The sequence below is a fragment of the Serinus canaria genome, chromosome 2 (genome assembly GCF_022539315.1).
Source record: "Serinus canaria isolate serCan28SL12 chromosome 2, serCan2020, whole genome shotgun sequence".
NCBI classification, from domain to species: domain Eukaryota; kingdom Metazoa; phylum Chordata; class Aves; order Passeriformes; family Fringillidae; genus Serinus; species Serinus canaria.
Window position 1 is genome coordinate 64,614,872 of NC_066315.1, and position 13,019 is coordinate 64,627,890.

Below are 13,019 nucleotides of genomic sequence, written 5' to 3' on the forward strand. Positions count from 1 at the left end.
CCACTGGCAGATGCACTTCTGTGCAAGACTCTTGCTGACATTGGTGTTTTCCTGAGCAGCACCAGCAGAGCAGGGCTGCACACAAGCCAGGAGGTGCAGAAGGCAAATGAATGTTTCACGTTTAAAAGTGCAATGTCATAGAGTAGTAGAAAGAAGGAAAAAAAATGCAAACCACCACCCTGGTAACTCTGCTCCCTCAAAAGGATCAAGTTCACTGGCAGATTTAGTAGTTTGAAAGCTAACAATGCTCTTGCATTATTGCTTGAACAACTTGGCCAGATCTTCCTCCCTCTGAAGAGAACTCAGACTTTCCTGGAGACATCTCTGCAGCCATGGGTAAATCCTATTTTTTTGGCAGTACTTAAGCATTACTGGGGATCTCTTTTCATGCACTCAGCCATCCGTGTAAAAACACCATCAAGGTCTCCAGTGCCAAGCACGTAGCAAAAGCTGTGGACATCTACATTAGATGCTTTGGAAATGCCACCACGGAGTATGCTCCTACAGATACTGACTCCAGCTATTTGCTTGCCATTAGAAAAGGGCCTGCTCAGTCCAACACCCACAAATCAAGAGTGTTGTGCAGTAATACAGCATTGTTCACTTTCTTTTCTCAAAGAAAAAAAAAAATCAGATTTCATCGCTTCTTTATGTGTTACAGTTGTTTAAAGGAAAGACTTTGCTTCGAATTTTCCTACAGTCATTTTCTGTCTTATTTTTGTTATGCTTCCAAATAACATTCACTTGGGCATTCACTTGGGAAACACAAGAAAAGGAAAATGTTGAAAAGCTATTGATCTGCCAGGTGGAAAACTCTACATTTCAATCCAGGACTCTTTTTTTTTTATTTTTTCAGCTTGAGAAACAACATATTATCTGTTCAGTAAAATTCTGGAATCATAAAATTGTTTTATAACAAGAACAATCACAAAGACAATTTGTTCTTTGAATTTATTTTGAAGCCTGCACATCTATTGTATGCCATGCTTATATGTATAAGTCAGTTGTGAACACAGTTTTGGGTCTTGTTCACAAAGCTGATTACAACCAGAAAAGAAAAAACTGCTAGCAATGCTAAAATTCGTCCCTATGGAAAAAGCATCTCTAAAATGACTGGTCATGTGCCATGGAAGATGCCAAATTACAGCACCTCCCTTTCCATTAGTCACTCCACAACATTGTTCCCAGTTGCCACATCTTGCTCTTCCCCAGCAAGAAAGCAAAAAGGGCCACCAGACTCCCTGCTGTCCTTAAGTGATAGATTGAAAACATTTCCTTTTTGTTTTGTCTTTTAGGAAGGGGAGAAATGGACCATGCATTTAGAGAGGAGTTTGAGATGCTGCAGTTCTAAATTTCCACAAAATACTCATTGGCAGAACTGTGAGAACCAAGAAGGCTCAGCTTAATGGGGTTTCAACACCCCACGCTACATATATTTTCTCCAACTAGTTCTTAACTTATCATGTCACTTCTTTCCAAAATGAAGTGCCTCTCCTGCACTGTCTGTGGCAAAGCCTATACTCTAATGTCCCCTGGTCCTTCTGCAAATACAGAGGCAGCAGCAGGCACTCATTAATTGCCTACCTCAGCCATTGCTATTGTCAGACCTAAGGGGGGGGTGACATCACAGGTTTCTCTAACTTAATGAACACTGCCTGCACTGCAAGGGTCAGAGAAACCCTAGACAAACATCACCTGATGTTGAAAAAGAGCTTTGAAAAAAAAAAAAAGTCAGAATCCTGTTCTTCCTGTGTTTGCTCCAGAGCGGGTGAAGTTGTAGAGAAAGAACAGCTCTTAAAGGCACAAAGTGGATTCTGGCATGTTTCCCCTTTTGTATTCCAAGCTTCAAGTTGGAAAAGGCTGAATTGAGGGTGGGGCTTTTTGTTAGTTTAGTTGTGCTGCTAGACATATACTTAATCTGTTTCCCTGATATTCCTGTTATGAGAAGTGGCAGCCAGATTTAGGGAGACATTTATCAATAGAGAAAGCAAACATGCAATTACTACAGCATGATCTAAAACAAAGGGAGTTCACTTCTCATTACCCTGAAGCATTGAAAAGGCTCTGCCATTCTTAGTATTCCCTCTCTCTTTCCAATACTAAGTGATTGGGAACTGGCACCCATCCTTTCCCCATGAAGACATGGGAAGTTTGCAAGCTTTAAGTGAAAGCTCTGGAGGTGGAGCACATCAGCCTGGTTGGGGTGAGAAGAGACCTGTGGGGATCACCTGGTCAAACTCCCCTGTTCAAGTGTGGTCACCCAGAGGGGGTGACTCAAAAGTCTTCTGGACAGAACCATGTCCAGAAGACTTTTGAGGATCTCTGAAGATGGATATCTGTGCACTTAGAAGTATTTGTTTACCTCATGTAAATGCACAAAAGTGCCTTATCTTACCCAAACTGTCCTTCCACAAGAAACAAATCCCATAGAACATGGATAGGTTCCCACGTAAGGGAAAACAGAGCAAGCCTGAAGATACTGCATGGTCAGGGTGGGCATTAATTTCTCCCATGACACAAATCAATCCTTTCACTTGTTGTGAGAGAAACAAACTCACTTTCTCTTTTCTCTGCATTTTACCTTTTTTGCCTCTCCAAACACCCACGCTTTGCCTGTGGCACTGGGCCACCAAAGGGAATCACCGAGATGGAGGGAGCCCTCTACCAAGATGCCCAATAACCACACAGAGAACTTTCCAACCATCTTGTCCCATCATGAGGGGCAGTAGGGATGACAGACCTGGAATTTTTACGTGTCAGATGGGTGGTTTTGTGGACAAAGGAGTGACTAAGCAAGTTTCAGTTCAGCCACCTTCCTGCTCTTCCCCTGGGGAAACACAAGCCCATGTAAGAATGAAGAAGTGGTTAAATATGGGATTACTTGACCAGATCTCTCACCAATCTTCCACACTTGGGGATTCCTTCAGCCACCAGTACATACATTTCTGAATTTTGATAACATATACTAGTGCAGCTCTGCATATTCTTGTTAGCCTTGGGACTGTTTGTTTGGGAGTCGTGGTGGGGGTTTTGCTGTTCTTGGGGGGCTTTTGTTTGTTTCTGTTTTCTTTGCCTGATTTTTGCTTTGTTTTGTTTGGTTGTTGTTTTGAGGTTTTGAGCGGGTTTCATTTTGGTGTGTTTTTTGGTTTTTTTTTTAATTTCAGCTTGCTAACTTGTGGACTGTACTGACTTGTGGTGGTGACAAGCTTTTCAAACAATTGCCCCTTATTTAAGGAACTTTTTTCACCATATACTCAACAAAGTACTCTTTGGAACTGGCACAGATTCCCCAGAACTTTCCAGTTTTCCTGTTAGGTGTTATAATATCTCTGCTCCAGCATGAGTGGAAATAATTAGGAGACATCTCTCTGGGCTTCAGCAGACTGAGAACAAAGCTTCCAATTTGCTCTCCGAGACTTTTTGTAAAATCATACACAATAAGTTGCCCTGAGGTGTGAGTCTTACACAAGAAGGTGTCTGGGGCAGCTGGGGCTGAGGCCTCTTTCCCTTATCACTAGCAGGGAGATCTATAGTACTGCTTCACTCTAGTGCATGCACTTTTAAAACAATCTTGTCTTGTATTACAGGTTTGCTTATCCCAACTGCTATCCAAACTTAATTCTTCATTAAAAGGATGGTGTGACTTTAACAGCCCAAATATTTCGGCTAATTATTAATGTTTTTGCCTAGGCTGAGACTTGAAAATACCCTATTAATGAAAAAAAATCAGCATGATACATTTGGCTTGTGTCAGCTTATATTTTTCATTTGCCTCATATCTCAGCTTTGGTAATCAAGTTAATTTTATTTTTATTTACACTTAAGTATCACTGGCTGATTCAATTGCAAAGGCTGAAATAGGGAGGGGACAGAATCCTGTATGAAAACCAGCTGTTGACACTGGAATTAAAAAAAAAAAAAAAGGGAGGGAGAGAGAGAGAGAGAGAGAAAAACATCTTCTGCATTTCTTTCCTTATCATTGCCTAATTTGTGGCAAATCACAGACACATTCCTAGGGATGCAGATGATGACAGTGTCAGAAGACTCATTGTTCCGGAGGTCACAGGAAGTCAGTGGCAATCGGAGGACCCAAGTTTCCCCTAGAGAGATACTTCTAGTGTTTTTTGTATTTGTCCATAACAAGGTGAAATTTAAGCTGACAAAACTGCTTCAAAATCAGTGCCTTGGAAAAGATACTGCATATGTTTTCACTTCTACCACATACATTTCACTTCTATACACATACATCAGGGCTTTTTTCATACTTTTTCCACAAACACAAAAAGTGCCAAAACATGAAATTCTCTATCAACTGTGCAGTCTATCCTGTAAGCAGGCTACAAATCACAGTGTTACTCTTGTCCTTAACCCTATAAAAGTGCATTAGAAAATCTGAATCATGCTGTTTCAAAAAGCTCATACACTAGAGATGGGGTTCAGATGTGACACATTGATATCACACATAAAATATCTCTCCTGCATGATGCTACCCAGCTGAGGGGGTACGAGACCACAGCCCCACTCACATGCCCAGTAAAGCCAGGAGGGAATCACAGCAAGGCACAGGCACAGAATTTGCCTGCCTCTACTGGCAACAAATACTATCTACACACAAACCTCAGGGGTGCTAAAATGCTTCACTCCCAGGAAAGGCCAGGACATCCCAGGGAAGCTGTCAGCCAGACACTGATAAATCCCACTTTCCCAAGGCAGTGAGAGCACCTCAGCCACACTTTAAAGAACATGACTTTTAACCCAGCTCACACAGCCCTGGGACAGCACTGTACTGTTTGCATCTTTTTCCTGAAGTCAACAAAGAAGCTGTGGATACCCCATTCACAGTTGCATCCAACACTCACCCCCAAGTATTCAAGTCCAGGTTGTATGGGGTTTGGAGTAGTCTGTCTCATGGAAGGTGTCCCTGACTGTGACAGGGGAGTGAAACTAGGTTATCTTTAAGGCCCTGTCCAACATAAACTATCCTGTGATTCTATGTCTTACACAGTTTTCATATTCTCTCTCACTCCATAATTCGCCGCTTGATTTGGTTTCACACACTGATGAACTCCTGCATTTTACTGTCTCTCACCTACCAACTCACTTTAGTTCTTTAATCAGGCCATTGCTTCTCTCTGATTCAGCAAGCCAGGTAGTTCCACTTGAGTAACCATCAGCTTTGTGTACCAAAGGCTGCTTGTTTTATTCCTGCAATTTCAATTTTCACTAGCTCTGCCTACCTCCCCCGGCTGCAGTAGGCAGCAACATGAGGAGATGCAGGACACAAGCAGACCAAACAGTCTGTGGCTACACAGCTCTGAGGAAGCAGCTCTGCAGTACAGCTGCAGACAGCAGCTCCCAATATCTTCACTTTGAAGGGAGACAGCTTCTCCATAAATGCTACCCAGCAAAAAACTCAGTCACCCATCAATTGCTATTGATGAAAAATTAAGACCTGAATATCTTGGAATCAAACTCAGAAATTAATAAACTATTCATAAGAAATTACCTCTCTCTTCCTCTGTGTGCATTTTGTTCACCAGCATTTCCTAACTTTTAGACATGTGTCGTCTGACATAATTCATCAAATAACTTAATCTACATGACAAAAATTATGCACATAATTTGGGAGCAGACTCCACAAACACTTAATATTCAAAATTCAAGCTGTGGTGATTAGTCTTGATTGAACACCCAAATCAGCCAGTGTCTTACTGTATTTGAATGATTAACTCCATAGTTTTTGGAAAAAAACTCCACACTTATGATTATGATGAATTCAGAATCTGCTTTTTTGGGACTACTGTGATATTTGCTTGTGATTTTGCCACCCCTCCCTTTTTTTTTGGTTTGAATTCTATGACTCTCTCACCATTTAATCCACTTGCAGACATTAAACAGAAAAGGAGAATGTATTCCAGAAATGTATTCCAGGATGCATTCTGGTAGAAATTTGGAATAGGCTTTTTGTAAAAGCTTTCTGCAACACTTGCTCTGACCTCTGATTTTTCAGGCAAATAATGAATTCATGCTGATGAACAGTGTGCAATTGGATGATACCAAGTCAAAAGTGCTTTAGAATTATTTTTCTTCTCCCTGCTCCATCTTTCTTTCCTAGTATCTGATCCGTACATATGAAAGACCATAATCTGGATGTCTTCCATTTAACTATTTTCAGAGGAACATCTTGAAAGTTTCCTTTCTCCTTCTTAAGATGAAAAGTTCTTTTGAACTCCATTGGCACTTCGGTGCCAGAAATGAGATCAAAATGAAGGGTTTCTTATTTCTTCCCCTCAGTGAACACCTGGAAGAACACCAGAGGCTACCTGATACTCTGAATATCTGCCATTTTCTCCTGGTAGCAGATGGTCTCTTCATCCTTAGACACTGCTGTCCTGTACTACACTTAGAAGCCCAGAGTCAAGGAAAAATGCTCTAGAACAAAAAAAAAACCCATAAAAATCAATTACTGGAATGTAAACATCAGTATAAATACCTAATTTGTAATCAGTTTTATTACATTGTTACAGCAAAATGCACATTTCACCCCTACATGGGAGATGACTGAAGCAGTAAGTATACAGCAAAGCAAAACCACCATTGGAAGAGCACAACTTCCCTTGGAAAACAGCCTTAGAGCAAAATCAGAGAAGCACAAAGCCAAGATGTCAAGTTTTGCTGACATTTTGTTTTGGAAATAACATCAAAAAGTAAATGTTGTCAATACCAAAAAGGAATCTGATAGCAGTATTTACAGTTTCAGTGCACTAAAATAAAGTTGCTTAACTTAATTCCAAAGACACCTTTGCTTCAAAGTTCAGTCAGTCATGGTACCTGACTTAATACCCAAACCCTCAAGAAAAACAGTGGGATGGAAATGCTCCAGTTACACTGAAGAATGCTGAGGAGATTTGAGTTTTATTACTGTAAATTCTTCAGGCAGGAATAGTGCAATTTGGGAATGTTAGTTTGAATTAACATAAAGTCACAGCTGGAAAAAAAATTCAGAAGGGATAGTTAAAGAAAACCTCAATCCTGCACTCAGCTCCTGGTGTGGCAGCAAGGGGAAAGTTGTCCAGGTGCTGCAGATGTTCAACCTCTGCCCAGCAGGGAAGATCTTTAGATCTTTTGGGGTTTCCAGTCTCTATACAAAGGAGAAGGAGATGCTCAACATCCTACTGCCAGTGACAGAGCAACCACAGGGCAGGGACTTCTGCAATAGAAACCTCAAGAGGGCAGAAAGGGTAGCAAGAAATTTGGTGGGTGTATGGAAAAGGGAAGAGCAAACAGGGCCAGCTGCTCCTGGATATGGGGCAAAGGTGTTTTCTTGCGGTTTCTGCAGGAGGGGATTCCCCAGCAGCTATTTATTGCCTTTCTGACTGTAAAAGACAAGACTTGGGGAAATACAGCACAGGGGTAGATGGTACTGAGAAATACCCATCCCTCCATCTCCCATTTCTTCTTTAGATGAGGGAACCAGCTGAAGCCTGCTTCTGCTCCTCTAAGCAGCTGCATCACACACATATACAGACTTTATCTGCATATTTCTTTTTAGGCATCTTTTCACATGCCCAGGAGGAGGACAGGGCACAGGGAATGATTACACTTACAGAGGTAGAAAGCCTAGATTGGTTTCCTGGGAAGAGCAAGGTGAGGTCAGATAAGGTGCAAATTGGCAGAGCTATGCCTGTTTATGCTACAGGGTATTTTTGGCAGAAGGGGAACCCCAGTTTCAAAGTGAGCTTTATCCTACAAATAGGAGCTATCTCATGACAAGGAGCCTATCTCCCATGTGCCTGTAGGGAAGTGAGAGTCACAGCACTCCAAAAAAAGTGATGCCTCCAAAGCCCAGAGAGGAGCGAGAAGAAGGAGTCCTACTCCACCTTGAGGGTTCCTACTAAACACTGCAAGACTGGGCATGGATGAGACCCTGTGCTGCCACCATCCCACTGAATTAAAGGATGATACCCTGCAGTCTTGCTGCAGCATCCTTTTGGGATACTAAATCCCACACTAGCAACTTTTCACCTCCTTCAGGGAGATGGGGCTACACTGTGGCCAAGGATGAGGGTGCTCTTTCCCACGCCAAAGCCAGACCCTTTCTCCCAGAACAGAGCAATTTCATACACCGAGAGACCAGATGGCAAAGCTCAAATGTCATATTAGCTTGTTTCTGAAAAAAAGCCACAGCCCAGGACAAGACTGGCAAAGCAGAGTGAGCACAGCACATGAGCACACACACCCACTCACCAAAACACAGCTGGCTGGGGTTATTTTTAGACCCGATTTGACAGGGTCCCTTTAAATTTCACTGGCTTTTGTCAGTTTGTATCACAGAGCGAACGTTGTTTAAACAGAACACATTATTTTTGGCCCGTGAATCACAGGACCCGCTCGGGAGCCTTTTCATGCAACCCACTGAGAGGCCTCTGTTTTTCTCTGCACCGGATTATTGCAGAAAAACCCTTAATCACCAGGTACGGCGATTGGCTTCAAAGATTTGCAAATTAGGAGTAAGCTACCAAATAGCTTCCTAGGGGCTGTAAACCACACAAATCCCATTGCCATTAATGAGGGCTTATGCCACTAAATGACATCTTTCTGTACATGCACACATGTGTATACACATACACACACACACTCGGAGTGTAGAGCACGCCTGGCTGGTTTGCTCCTGTAGGAGGCACATGGGATTTCCCCGATGTAGCAGCCTTGGTAAAGCTAACTGGCAGGCAAGCGGGGAGATCTCCCGGGGACCCCTCACTCATCCCTCTGGGAGCCAGCACCCAGGGAGCAGCGCTGGTAATTGCTCAGCTGCGGTTCTAAGGGAGATGCTGGCAGAGGAGCTGTGGGAGTGTTACGAGGGAGGGTGAAGCACCAGGGGACTTTTAAGTGTGGCAGGGAAAAAAAAAACACAAAAAAGAAGGCAAAGGGAAAAAAGCAAAGGCAGTTTGTTTTAAAGGTCCCAAAGACCTTTGTAAATACGTGTGCCTCGTGCCAGCGGTGACAGGGATCTTCCCGGCTCCTCCGTGGCGGGAGGAGGAACATCCCCATCCCTGAGCTCAGCGCCTACGTAGGCTCGTGGTTCCCCAGCCCCGCTGGGCTGCGGGCAGCCCTCCTCCAGCCCTGGAGCACCACCAGCACCCTGAGTCACAAGCTGCCGGGGCCGGGCGCCTCGGCCAGCCGACCGCAGCCTGCGCAATACTCGGGGAAAGCAAAACAAAAACAAGGCACACGCACCCCCGCCCCGCTGCCAGCCCAGGATGGGTTTGAAATGATTCGCAGCTGCTGCACAGAACTGTCAGCTCTCGGCTGCATCGGTCCCTTCTCAGCGCCCAGGGCACGGGAGGGCAGGGCAAGGGGAAAGCAAAGCCCGAGGAGGGCACAGCTCGGGGAAAGCCAGTCCTCCCGCTGGCCCATCCCAGTGGTTACTGCCTTTCCTCAGCTTGGGCACTTTCAGACCCACTCATTTAGAATGGCAGGATTATCCAAATCATGACATGCATGTGAAAACGAAAGGAATGCAAGTGTTCAGTTTGGGTTTTTTTTTGTTTTTTTTTTTTTTTTTAAACTCAGATCTACAGATTCTCTTCTGCTCTGAATTTAAAAAGGGGAAGGAAAAGAAAAAAATAAAAAGCTAAAAAACCAAACCCTCCCCAAGAAAAAAAAACCACCATAAAACCCCACATAGCTTCCATGTCCCAAGTTGAAATGAAATAATGCAGCGTTTGCTCTTTTGCGCTGGGGATTTCCAGGACCTTCCTTCCTTCCTCCCTCCCTCCAGAGGACCGGCCCCCGAGCGCGGCCGGGCTGCCCGGCACAGCTGGGCCTGTGTCAGCGCCCCGGGCAAAGGGCAGGGCACCACTGGGCGGCCGCCAAAATAAACTCAGCTGCGGCCACAGTTCCTCCTCACGGCCCTTTCTGTGACGAGGCAGGAGCCTTGCCCAACCCTGTCTAGCCCCATTTTTCTTAACCGAGGCAAACGCTGCTGCAGTTTGTCCAAAAGGGTTAAGGAGAAGGCGGTGGGGAGGGCTGGAGCAGAGCCCAAAAAAGCAATGAGCCTGCGAGGGACAAAAGGCAGGATTAAAACAACAACAATCATTTCCAGGATAAAAATGGTAACTCCTGAGAAAGGATGGCTTAGAAAGTCTCCAGGCAGATGGAAAGTCTCAAAACTTTCTATTTCGTTATTAAAAAAAAAAAAAAAAAAAGAAATAGGGAAATAGGAGGAGAAGCCTCACCTAATGGTCTCTGTTTTATACACTTCTTTCCCAGTGTGGCAGCAGCAGTTGTTCCCTTCACTGGCTGCTCAGCCCTATGGAGCAGGCACTGAACATCACACCCCAGTAATATGGCTGAGCCAAACTCCTTGTCCATTTCTATTTTCACCATCATTCCAGCATCCCAAATTCAACCATTCCAGAAGGGCCCAGGAGGTATCTGTGGTGGGAAGCTCAGGACAGGGGGGCTGAGGTTGCAGGTGAGGCACTGGCCCTACCACACACAGGTCACTTCACCTTTCCTCACTGTAGCCACAACAAACAGTGAGCAAAACAAAAGCATTCAAGTCTCAGGGGAAAGTCTGGGACAGGTACTGGACAAGGACTCAAAGCAACAGCAAAAAGAGACCTGTGAACACAAGGTTGGATAGATGGTTCTTTTCCCCTAGCAAACATTTCCATTTTGTTCACCCTCTGATGACATTGTCTCCTTTGTACAGTACTCTTGGAATCTTGGCCCTCTTCAGCATCTTCTTTGAAAGACATATCATCATCTGGGATTTGTGGATAACTTATCCACTTAAAAAAATACACATTACATACAATTACAGCTGTAGCTTAATAAGAATTGTATTCTCTCCAAAATAAGCACTCTGGGCCAGTGAGCTTCAAGTGACTTTCAAACAAGGTTTACCAAAACAGAAACAAAAGTGAAAGATGATACCTACTTTCTGTATCCCTACCTCCCAAATAAAACAGTTTTGTCCTCAGTGGAAGGTTCCACCAGAAACAGAGGAAAGATAGGATTACATGGAGTCTCCCACATTTGGGGGGGGGGGTGGTGGCTATTGAGAGAGGAAAAGACTGATTACTATCTGCTGTTTCTTCTCAACAGTTGAGAAACAAGGGAAATGAGTTAGTTTTGATACTGGGGACACACAGATCTCAGCAGGTTCCAGGGAGTAGCAGCAAGAGAGCTTTTCCTGAGGTCCTTGGAACAAAAAAAAAAAAAAAAAAAAAAAAAAAAAAAAAAAAAAAAAAAAAGCAAGGGCAAAGGAATTAACACTTTAGTGCAGAGCAAGCATGCTAGTATCACCTAGTTTTGGGGGCAGGTCAGATTCTGGGTTTGGGGACAAGGCTGCTATGTGCAAGCTTTGTCATTTTCATTAATGTCTAATTCCAGTTCCAGATCCTTAGCAGCACACTGGAAATATACTGGATTTACTCAAGCTTTCAATTCACCCTGTTTTGGGTAGGGGCTTAACCAAAGAAATAGCAACCTGCAGGTGAAATGTGAGTTATCACAAGAGTGATTATCAATCACCAGGGTCTCATACAGGATTCCAATGCAGACCGACTCTTCCTCCCATCATGGCATCTGATAGAAATGGAGCAACCCATGGAAGGCCATTCAGCATGTCATCCACATGCATGGACATGATATATCAAAATAAACACAGGGACTCCAGAAGACAGAATGCTCCTCCCTGCTTCACCCAGCCTTGGCAGGATATCCTCCTTTAAGGAATTAATATCCAGAGGTAACAAGGCCATTTTGAGCTGCTGCTCCTGACCTAACTGCCTACTTGCACAGGTGATCTTCTACATTTGAAAAGCAGAATACTTTGGAAAAAGTTATGATCCAGCTTCCTGGAGATTGTTTTCTCTTTCCTCTTTCCATGCCTTTAGGCTGCTTTCTCCCTTGCCCTCCTTCTTTCTTCCTGTAGTTCTCATTATATTTTTGAATCCTTGACTTCACCTTTTCTTGCCAGCCACACTTCTCTCAGTGACCTAAATTCAAATCTAAACATCGAGGCTCATTGAAAGAGAAGGTACACTCAGTGAAACCAATTACACAGAACAGACAGCTTATTTCTCCATTGCAAAAAGACACTTTAAGTGAGTTTTAAGAGTCCATGCATATCCCACAGGATGGCATGGCTAACTTCAGATTTGCAACAGCAGTCCTCAAACTCATCAGCTAAAGATGCTCAGACCACTGCACTACTGAGTCAGTTCAGGACCCACTTAAATCTATGTTCTCCTACATGTTTCCATATATATTTCTGGCATTATTTAATATTTTCTTCTATATATTTAGAAAAAATTACCAAAGAGTAAATGAGATATCCATTTGCTGCTGACTGTATGTATTACAAGTCCCAACACTGAAATGCAAGGCTCCTGCTGTAGATTGAAAAACCTGTTATCTTCTGTCTCCTGTAAGCTGGAGCCATTACTGGAATGGCTTCTGCAAGTCCTGCATAGCCATGAATTTTGTGGAGTCACTTGGAAGTTACAAAAACTTATTCTGTGGAAGAAGCAGCTTTGGGGCAGCTTAGCTTTCTTTATATATATATATATATATATATATATATATATATATATATATATTTAATTATCCCTGTAGATGACATTTTCACTAATCTATAGCAAAGTCCTCACATGCCCTGACTTTCGTGTTGTTGGGAAACAAGCTTCTGTTCCACTAAGATGCAAGCCATCTCTGTTGCAGCTCAAATCTGCTCAATATTTTACACTTCAATTTCACTCTGCGCAAGATCTCCTCTGGAACTGGCTTCCAGCAGAGCAATGCAAAGCTGCACCAGCAAATCCCTCTGCCAGCTGTGGGTCCCAAACCTGCCAAAGCTGTCCTTGGAAGGAGCCCTTCCAGTCCTTTGCAGGGTCTCTCCTAATTGACTTTCACTGTGCTCATGGAAACCATATCCAGCATGATCCAGCCTTTGCTACCTCCATGGATGATGCCCTGTTTTGCCTGTGTGCACACACCCCATGAGGATG